Below are 11,218 nucleotides of genomic sequence, written 5' to 3' on the forward strand. Positions count from 1 at the left end.
TATGACGATGGTTAAGGTGCCCTCATTCAAACCTAAACAAGGGCCAACAATGTTTTTGGAGGGTCATCAGTTACTTGGGGAGTCGACTTGGGGAGGCGACAAGCTGCCACTCAATGTGCCGGAGGAAACAACTTCCTCCTCCTCACTATGTCGTCATATTAACTGCCACTTCCTTTTAGTGTTCACAAAGCATGCTTTGTGCGTGGCTTGGGTTCGGGTGATAAAAGTCTTTCATAATTAAGCAGCACTGTTCTTGACCGAAAAGTCTCAACCAAGTGCTCCTGGAGCCCTGCCCCGAGAAAGCTGCAGGAGAGGCGCTGTGGTGTGGAGCGAAGAGCATCGATGTAGGAGTCAAAAGGGCGAGGTGATGTTTTAGCTGTTTTCCTGGTCCTCTGATCCTATGCACATCTTCCCCAGTTATCTCATGTGATGACACATGTGGCCTGCTAATAACACAGGGCGATGTGTGACGTAAACCAAGACTGTGGAAGTGCTCTGTAGTCCACAATGTACTGGGCACAGATTAGATGTCCCTGGTATTTGATTTCACAGAGGCTTTGCCCTGACTGATCCTAGTGTCTCTACATGGTCGACATCAGCCCCTGGTATCTCCGCCCATCAGAACAGCAGAGCCCCCTCCTTGACAGCTGGAAGACAGAGCTATCCTCAGAACTGGGGTTTTCCATTCCGTGGGCTCATTCTTCTCACCTCCTCCAGCTTCCAGCTGCCGTGTGCAGATGCCACCACCTAAGGGATGTGGCCTGTTGCCTCCCCACACACAGTGTTCCTCCCAGAGCGCACACACCCAGGACACAGCAGTGTGGGTCCTCCGCGCTCCCCCTCCGCCCACCCTCAGGAGAGCAGTTCAACACACCTCATTGTCCTTACTACGCCCACGCTTTGCTCTTTCCTGCTGCCCCCTCGTCCACGTGGCCTCTCAATGTTCCCTTGTACCGGAGGCGGCAGCGTCATTTCCCTTTCATTATCAGGTTCTCAGGATGTCATTTGCTCACTCTGACTCAGTACGGATTCAAGTACTTCTGACAACTTGTTTACAAATTGAGAATTGCTGCTGATAATGTTGAAAAGGGATTAAGTCAGTTTGTTCACACTGCTCAGTCCCGAGTCGGGCCATACAGGCAAAAAGAAATTGCAGAGAAACGGAGGGAGGATTCAAAGAGGTGAAAGAAAATGGAAGCAAGGGGGAGAAAGCACAGCCTTCCAGGAGGGGTTGAAACAACGGGAATTATTTTGGCCTAAAGGCAAAGTATGCAAAAATGCTAGCCAGCTGTTCTTCATCTTCACAAGAAGAGAAAACAAGGAAATGTTTTAAAATGTAGCAAGAAGGACTTAGGTTAGATATAAAGAAGAACATCTTAATAACGTGGGTTGTTAAAGATTGCAAGGTTTACAAAGGAAATCTGTGGTTCCTTCTGTGGCAATCTCCCAATATTAGGATGGATTCCATTTGAGTAGAATGGTTCAAATAAAGTATTTCACAACTTTTCCCAAATGTCGATACGTTCATTTTGGCAATGAAGCAAATGAACTGGAGGTGTCATGAAATAACTGCCTTTACAGCTTCAAGCAACTTTTGAGTTTTCAATTGTGTTAAAATGTATATAACATAAAATTAAACATTTTAACCATTTGGAAGTATTAAGTACATTCACATTGTTGTGTAACCATCACCACTAACCACCTCCAAAACCTTTTCATCATCCTCAGCTGAAACCGTACTCATTACACAGTAATTCCCTATTACCCTCTCCCCCCCAGCTCCTGGTAACCATTATTTGACTCTCTGCTTCTATGAATTTGAGTTTTTTCTACACTGATGGTTACCCTGCAGAGTGAACTCCGTCTTTCCAACATGAAATCTAAAGTATCGTATGCCCCAGCCCCTTCTGCCAGTAAGGTGAAGACGACGTGGGACGTGTGCTCTGGCGATGAGGCGTGACCATATGAGTGCCGGATCCACAGACATGTAATGTGAGAAGCAGGCAGGCCAGCAGCAGCCACGTGGCTGGGGCAGGGTGGGAAGGTTCCTGATGGGACCAGCAGCTTTCTGAGTTGGGCTGGGGGAGCACGACTGGTGGGGTGGAGGCAGTCTTCCTTGTGGCAGAGGAGACTTGTTTGTGATACTGGGAGGAAGCATGTCCTCTTCCAGGATAGCCAGTTGGTGTGAGGAGGAGCTGGGAGTTAATTTCTAAAAGCTGTTTTCAGACTCTGTCTTTGGTCTTCCCACGATACTCTAATCTACTCGATGTACTGCAATAAACCCCTTCCCTCTTTCACCAGCTGCAGTGGATTCTGTTGTCTACTTTTAGGAACCTTCACCAATACAGGGGCACTTATCTTCCTCTGGTGATTCCTTCCAAAGGCGTTTTTTTCCTTCCCATAGATGAGGAGGAAAGCGAGTTGGACCGGGAGGGCCAGGCAGTTGATATAACCAGGGTATTTTCCTCCTGAAGCCTGATTGCATTGCTTTGATATAGTTGTGTGTGTGTCGGGAGGTTGGGGTGGGGAGACACAGGATTTTGAAATGGACACAACAGAATTAGCATGAGGACATCTCCACCTTCCTCACAGGGACTTTGTGAGTCGCTCTCCCTCACAGAAACTTCCCTGTGCACATCTACGTGCTCAAAGCAGATCTTTCTTTGAGGCCTTACATTCTTACCCTCATCTGAGAAACAATTTCCCCTCCCACGGAGCCTAACGATGTGAGCTCGTGTTCTGTGGGAAAGAGTGTGGTTTGCAGGTGTAGGGAGATGTTTGTTAACAATCCGAGGGGTCGTTGTTAACTTTAAGGAAGGGAGTTGTGCACACCGGTCCACTCTGGCACTCCACGGCAGGCTGCCAGCTGCTGTGGGCCCAGAAGCAGTTTGCTTGTTTCCTCCCCTTGTGCAGATCCACGACTGTCTGCAGTTCCTCAGGGGCCACGTCCTGCACTTAACTGTAGGCAGGTACATGGGAAGGTACCTAATAAATGTTTAGTTCCTGGCTAATCTGTGTGAACAAGAGCTTGTATGTGTATCTGGCTATAGTTTCTTCGAAATTTCAGCATTTGTCTTTAATTAATTATGCTATGTGTTTATTCTATTTTGGCTGTTATGTTTTTAATCTATAAAATATCTTTTGGACCTGCATTTTTTTTCATTACATTCTATTCTTATTATGAATGTAATATCTTCTCACATCATGGCCAGGAAATCAATTAGTATTGGCAGACTGGTTAAGAGAGCAAACTCTGGGGCCAGGCTGCCCCTGATAGAACCACTTAAGAGCTCTCTGTCCTTGGTTTACTCATCGCACCTCTCTGTGCCTCACTTATCTGCAAAATGAGGATAGTGATGATACATGCTGGGTAAGGTGGTTGTGAGGAATACATGTGTGTGTGTGTGTGTGTGTGTGTGTTCCTGACAACAATGCTGGACACCAAGGAAGTGTTATATAAATGTTATTGTTAAATTCTGTTCTATTTTTTTCCTGCAGAACTGGTTTCTCTTCTCTGTTTTATTACTTTGGTCTTTTTCTTTTGTGCTTTTAGTTTTCCTATTTATTCTTTGTCACCCAACCACTTTTAAAAACAAAGAATGAGGCTCTTTATTCTAAGTGATTGGTGCAGGTTGTCTTTGCTGTGGTGTGAATGGGTCTTTTCCCATAAAGTGTCCCCCACTGCACTGAAATATGACTGGCAGTTTTATGTATGTATAGCAGGACATGTCCACTGAGTTGTTTCGGGATGAGTGATACAGACGTCAGCTGACAGGTTGCAGTTTCTGTAAATGCTAGAACAGAGAGGTTTTAGATTTCTAAACCCCAGCAGAAGCCTCAGCAGTTCAACCAATCATTAATCAAAGAGACCTCAGGCTGCTTCACTCTGTGCTTTCTGGTGTGAGGAAGGAGGGACGAGAGGTACATTGAGTGGGGGTATTTTGTTCAAGTACCTTCAGATAATCTTCCAGTTTACTCTATTTCTCATTTCTACATGCTGCCTATTTGCCACCTTCAACCCGGTGCCTCCAATGGTGCCTCCATCTTCACGGCAATCGGCAGGTAGTGGATTTGGACCTCCATTTTGCTCTGTTCTACTTCATATGTGATAGACTTTTATCTACTTTCTGTCTTTCAAAAATTTGTTGGAATCTCTTTTCTGACGGTATAACCTCTATCGCCCATTATCGTCTTTGATAATGAAATTAATTTTCTGTATTCTATATGCTATCTTAAAATCACTGGGATTTCCGTGCTGTCTTGAGGTCAGTGGGGATTTGTTGCTCATTCTGGCCTCTTGATTTGGAAGTAATATCACAAGTATTGTTGGGATCCCTGGAGATTACCAGTTAATCATTTATCCCCCTTCTTGATTTCAAAACAATTGAAAATAAAGATAATAGTCTTCTACCTCAAAAGAAAAAAAAAAGCTACACATATTCAGAGGTATTAATACTTTCTCTTTTCCAAAAAAGAAAGCAAGATTAATAGATGTTAGACTCTCCCTAATTTCATCAGTCAATTAAGTCACTCCTTGAGGGAAAGGGAAGTAAAATGTGAAAGAAAAAAAAAAGTTGTATTCAGGCCCTCAGTGTCAGCTGTGAGGTGAGACATACTGGTAGTTCCTATTGTATGAGCTGAGGTAGGAACTAGGGAATAGCGGACAGTAGGGATGTCCTTTTCTAGTTATTGTGTAGATGAAGTACCTGAAAATTTGGAAGATAAAATGTTATAAAATTTATAATAGATAAAGCTAGATTGTGGTATTTTAAACTTGAAGCCTTTTAATCCTTCTATGCTACATTCCTTCTCTATGAGCTCAAACATCAAAACACTAAGTCCTATACAATAAAATTAATAATATTTACTTAGAATTATACTTTCTCACACAGTCACCATATTGAAATTCTTAAGGTAAAAAAGAGAACTAATATGGTTTAGAAACTGTTTTAAAAATACTGGAAACTAAAGGATTGTAAGGTTCTCATTGATCTACAACATTTTATTAACAAGAGTTAATTTTTTATTTTTTTACTTTTCAAACTTTTCGATATACATATTTTCTACTTTATTTTCTGAATTTCTCATTTCAGCCTGTGGGTTTATGGGGAAATAGCTGACTCCATTTCCCCTACAAGTACCCAGCAGTAAATCTCAAGTGTCTGTATTTCTTAGCATCACAAAAAGCACAAAAAGAAATGGCTCCCTGAGGGGACATTAAGTGCTGTGAGTCTTCCCAACCCTGCAGAAGGCTGGAATTCAGCAGCAGTCCGTTTTACAGGTGACAGCTCCCACACAGCTCCTCTCACAAAACTGCTGGTGATGCCATTTGGCCATTTTCATTAAGCATCTAATTTTTTCCTGTGCTCAGCTTGAGATCGATTTCAAAATTATAATCCCTGGAGGACAACTGAAATGGGAAAATATTAAGGTTCTGGAACACAAAAACTCTCCTTCACCCTAAGATTCCATTAAAGCATCTTTGGCCCTTTACTGACAGTTTTTATAATAGGAATTTCCATGTTATTTGAGAAAAAGGAACAACTAACTGAAACAAAGCTTTCTGTTGTCTTTTCCCTTGTAGCATAAAAATGATAAAGTCAAAGAGAATGTATTTTTTCATTCAGCCAAAACAACACCACATTTGTGATCTGATTTAACTGAATAATTTAGAAACAGTATTTCTTCCTTCATTCCAGTATTTCTAGGGCACCTACGATGTGTTACTCAGTATCTCAGAAGTGGTATATAAAGATGGCCAGACCAAGAAGCTCGCCATCTAGAGAGGGAGACAGAAGAATGAACTGTTACAAAGTTTTGTGACCCTCACTAGGAGAGGATGGGCTTCAGGTGAATATGTGAATATAGTATAGTGGAGAGTAACAGCTTATCCACCTGGTGCAAAGAGGAGAAGAGGCATAAGGGGTCATCTTTGAGCTGAACCCTAAAAAGCAAAGACAGACTTTCCAGAAAGATAAGATAAGAAAGTGCATCCTCTGCAGAGGAAATAGGATATTTATATGGGGAGGAGTGAAAGAGGACAGCATGATCAGAACTTAAATTTTTGTATTTAGAACACAGTGTGAAGTGAAGGGAGAATAGGGGGACAGTAGATGAGACCAAAGAAAAGACAATGGCTTTGATTTGTTCCTCTAGATTTGTCTTTTCTTATACGAGAGTTTCTTATGTGCTTTTGCATACGGGGATTTCTGGTGGCACACTGAAGACGTGAACTTGTATCCACACTTTCTGCAGAGCTTTTTGGGTCAAAATTAATCTTATTTTGTTTTTCTGATAATGCAAGTAATAAATAGGTGCTTTCTGCATAAAATTCTGAACATTTTCTTAATGTTTTTTTAAAAATTGTATATTATTTTTTTTAATAGCCTTTGCTATGAGAAGGAAATATTCTTGAATCACCGTACTTGGGGGCTTCCAACACAAGACAAATGTAAAATACCTCTTGCTCTGTAGTCTTCAACGAAGTCCAAACAAAAGTAATCAGCTTGAATCCACCCCTTGTTAGATGAAAGCTCAGCTGTGTTCCTGCACAGAGAGGGAGGTGGGAGCTAGCGGCAGGAGGACACGCTACTTGCTCTGTGATGGTGGAATAACACTGAGGCCCTTTGTGCTGCTAACACTTTGGGAGGGTAGACTGGCATCGGGGGAGAAAGCTCATGCCTACATCAAGCACAGACATTTTCCCTTCATGGTGTTACTGTGCAGCCTGGAAGGTGAAGGGCAGCATGACTACCATGGCTCTCTCGGGGGTCTGCCGCCACCCACCCCACGTCAGATCCAGTGTGCTGTGGCAAGGAAGAGGGCTGCTCCAAGTCTTCCTCACTGCGCAGGAGTGGGGAACTCTGTGACAGGTGGTCACTTAGGAGGGAAGACGATTCTCAAAGGTTTTCCACAGTAATCCAGTGCAAGCTCTGTACCTGTGTCCCATCCCTCTCCCACTGCCTTCCCCAGTCCCTGTTTAGATCTGGGAGGAGTCCAGTCGTGGGTAAACCAACAGGCGGGCTCAGTCTGGGGACAGGACATCAGCAAAGCTGAGCCACCAGCCCCAAGCCAGCGAGAGTAATCAAGCTCCAATAAATTCATCCAGAATTCCACAGTCAAACATCTAGAAAGAAGCTCTTTTAATTCCTGAACGTTATGGTTCACTCTTTAGGTATTATTCTGTATTGTCAGTGGAGAGGACCTCATAATATTTTCAAAGCTAAGAGCCTCTAACGGTATTAATCTGACCCTGAACAATTCATCCTCATCAGTACTCTGGGTGGTATGCGGTGAGCTGGGCATATCTACTCCTCACTTATTTGTAATGGACTATGTCCATTTTCATTGCCTGTGAGGCGACGGAAAAGACCCAATATTCTTTTTCCACATCCTTAGTGGCTTATTTTTATACATCTTATTGACCTCCCCAGCTGAGACAGGAGTAGAGCTATGTGACCTTGTTTTGACATTTTACCTCTTGCGGCCTGCCTTATGTATACTCAGCTTTAGGTTTAACCGATTATCTTTAGCAAATATGTTTCTCTGCACCTCTACTCTGCCATTGTTCATAGCTGATGAGTCTTTAGTACTATAAGAAGTTATCCCGTGTTCTCAAGAACGTATTTTGTCCAACCACCATTAAACACTGCAGAGGGTTACTGTTGATCACAAGTTATAGCAGGCAAGGCCGACACATAACTCTCTTCTCCCTGTGGACTCTCTTCTTGAACTTCCAGAAAATGCGAGTGAGTATGCAAAGTTAACACCAAACAACAAATAAGAAACTTGTCTACTCAGAAAATGACTGCAAACCCCTGAGTTTATGGCTCTCAGCCAGAATTTATTATATGGGAAACCTTGAATATTCCCTGTTTTTCTTTGTTTTTTCTTGGGTTTCAGATTTCAGGGCCATTATTATGTCACCAAATAGAGGTAACGGAAGGTTAGTTGGAGGAAGCTGTGTGAATCCTGACAGTTTCACCCCACATTTACCATCCTCAGTCTTAGGCTCAAGCCTCTTCTTCTTCCCACATTCCCCTTCTCCTTCTTGTTTTTCTATAATGCCCCCAACACATTCGCTGTAGGGAAACCAAGAGGGACAAAAAAAAAAAAAACCAAAACACATCTCAAACACTGAGCTATAAAAAAGCCTTAGGGTTTTCTTGTTGACACCGAAGGGGGGAGAAAAAAAACAATAGGACACCTCCTCTATCCTTTTAAATCCTACTCTACTACTGGGATTTTACTAATTTCCAGCTCTGAAAAGCCTTCAAAGAATACTCAAAAACTCTATGAACATGCGTAGGAAAATTAAGATAGATTAATTAAGAGCAAAAGTTAACATTCAAACCATTTCAAGAGTCTTCTGGGTTTTTTTTTCTCTAGAAATACATCAGATGAGTTGCCTTTAAAAGACACAATTAGATGTGTAACACTACTGACCCTTGACCTCTGGGATTTGGGAAGTCTTTTGGAGTCACTTTTTTAAAGAGAATGAGCCTCTTTTTTAACCACAAAGGGGTGTCTCCCACAGCTAACATGGGAAAGCAAACACCTGGGGAAGAAAAGCTTTATTACATGTAATTAATTCCTGGGTTTTTTTTGCAATCTAAGTGGGACCTGACTAAATAGTATGTTTGTGTGTGTGTGTGTGTGTGTATTTATTTAAGAAGGACTGGGTAGAATGTACACACCTTCTTTTTTTAAGAGAAGTTAAAATGAATTAGAGGAAGATTTTTTTCTCACCCAGAAAAGGTTAACTTGGGAAACATTTCTTTTGACACATTGCTTATAATTAAAGTAATTCATTTTCTGTTTCCTTTAAGTTAAAACTTCTGGCTTTACTTAACCTTCCATCAATTACCAGTAACTCCCTCAAAGCAAAACGACTCCATAAACTCCATAAACGAACACACTTAATCTCTATTGACAGAGAGAGATACAATGGTTGCCCCGGGACTGAAGGGACGCCAGCCTCATTGCAGCTCCAAAGTTAGGTGGCGCGTGTGCGCCAACCTCCAGTTTCCCACTTTCATGGGCAGGGCTTTTGACTTTGAAATTCTGCTTTACACATTTCACCAATGCACACAGCCATAGAATTCTCTTAAAATGATGATGTCAGAACAGTTTGTACAGGAGCATTCTTCATTTAGCAAATATGGTTTAATCTTCTTTGTGCTAGGCACTGAGGGTATGACAGTGAGCAAAATAAGCATGGTTGCTTCCTCCATGGGCATATACTCTAGTGAGGAAGAGAAAAACTAGCCGAATATTTAAAATCATTACAAATAGTTAAAACAATTATGAAGAAAAATACTGAGTGCTGTGAGAGTGCCTCATTAGGGGAGCTGATTTCTTCTATCCATCATCTGTCCATCTATCTATCTATCTGACGTCATCTATCGACACAGGGCAAGAAGTGTGTGTGTGGGGGGGGGAGTTTATCAGATCAAAAAAGTCCTTCCTGAAAAAATGTCTGACTGATTTCATAAGGATGACTCCTATGTTAATAAATGGGATTCAATACAGCAATTCAAAATGATTGAGCAAGAACAGCATGCATCAAATCCAAGGATCAGGGATTCCAGCCTCTCTGGATTTCCGATTGTGTGGGTGCTAAAAGGGAGAGCAGAGTTTGTGAGTATCCAACCACTCTGCAAGTGCTGCCTTCAGAACTGATTCTGAAGTGAGAGGGTCATGGGTACGTTTGGGCCCCAGGAAGGACAGGGGAGAAGAGAGAAGCGTTCTGATCCCTGAACTACTTTTTAAGTTTATACTGACCACAGAAGTCCTGAATGCCACACATGTAATTTGTGGGTGCTAGAAAGAGACAGCCAAAACTCCCTCATCCTCCAGCTTTCTTTTATTTACAATTAATGGAAAAGGCTAGAATTAAATCATATATTTGGCACAACCTGGTCTGCTCTTAGAGGGCTATTTACCTCATCAATTCCTCCCCTCCGCAGCTGTGCCTGCTGTGGGGCTTTCGTATGTCTGCAGTGGGGCAGCTCATTTCTACTCCTGGGTCCAGAGGACTCAACCATAGGGTCAGGGAGAACTGCCTGTTTAAGTTCATATGATGTATTATAGTTTAAAGTATCATTAAAAATGAAAGCTAGACTCAAGTTCTATATTAATTAAAAGAAAATAATTAAAACAAATGTAAATATTTTATTAGTATTTTGTCTTTACTGATATTGCGTCCCTCTAATGTTAGCCATTAGTATCTCCCCAAATTAGGTAGTAGTTATTATTATGTATTAGGTAAAAAACTGAACTTGAGATCACAGACATGATTATAATGTTAGATCACCATACTTTGATTAATCTGTATTACCAAGTTAACACCAAACCCTTAGAGGGCAGTCCCATCCCAGCAGGTACACCATCAAACACAGTTGACTCAATGAGCCATCACAGAATTTTGAAAACACAGGAAATACTGTTCTGTGATAGAAAGAGCAAGAAATAAAAAGCTGTTTTTGTAAAATAAAGTAAATAGCCCAGGCAATGGCTCAGGTGGAGCATTGGCCTGTACATCAAAAGTCTGCAGATTTGATTCCAGGTCAGGGCACATCTATGTTTCTCTCTCTCTCTCTCTCTGCCCCTCTTCCTCTCTCTCTAAAAGTCAATCAACAGATTCTCAGGTGAGGATTAAAAAATAATAATAAAAAAATAACACATTGGTACGTAAAAACGAAAACTGCACTTGTTTTAAGTTTGGAAGATATAAATGTAATAATCAGTGGGATTTTTTTTCATTTTTAAAATATAGAATGCTTAATAAATTTGTATATCATCTTTGCACAGCAACCGTGTTAATCTTCTTTGTATCATTTGAATTTTAGTCTATGTGCTGCCGAAATGGGCACAGGAAGATCTTTATTTCAATTCTGCGCCCAGCATAGAATGGACCATCAGTAAATGCATCTGTAATGCATAAAAATGATTGATATACTCATATCCACTTGGCTTAAGGCTAATTACATTCTCATCACCTCATAGTATATAAGTGAATAAGCAACCTTTTAAAAAATGTTAATTCTATTTTTTGTCACAATAAGTTATAGATACAGTGATCGTTTTTAAAAAGAAAATCTAAATCATAATGGGAAGAAAAAACCTGAGGACTGTTCCAAGCTCTCAGTGAAGGAGAGTTTATGTTAGAGGTAAGTGAAGGGTTCAAAGGCAGACCCGGTATTGGCTCACAGTAGAC

At 41.4% G+C, this 11,218-nt stretch overlaps 1 non-coding gene across 1 annotated transcript; it reads right to left on the bottom strand.

Moving 5' to 3' along the window:
• Positions 1-10,767: 10,767 nt before the first annotated feature.
• On the bottom strand, positions 10,768-10,874 carry LOC112307580 (U6 spliceosomal RNA). The gene has a single exon (XR_002975066.1). It is a non-coding gene; the product is annotated as a U6 spliceosomal RNA (small nuclear RNA).
• Positions 10,875-11,218: the final 344 nt, after the last annotated feature.

The sequence above is a fragment of the Desmodus rotundus genome, chromosome 1, assembly GCF_022682495.2.
Source record: "Desmodus rotundus isolate HL8 chromosome 1, HLdesRot8A.1, whole genome shotgun sequence".
Classification (NCBI taxonomy): Eukaryota; Metazoa; Chordata; class Mammalia; order Chiroptera; family Phyllostomidae; genus Desmodus; species Desmodus rotundus.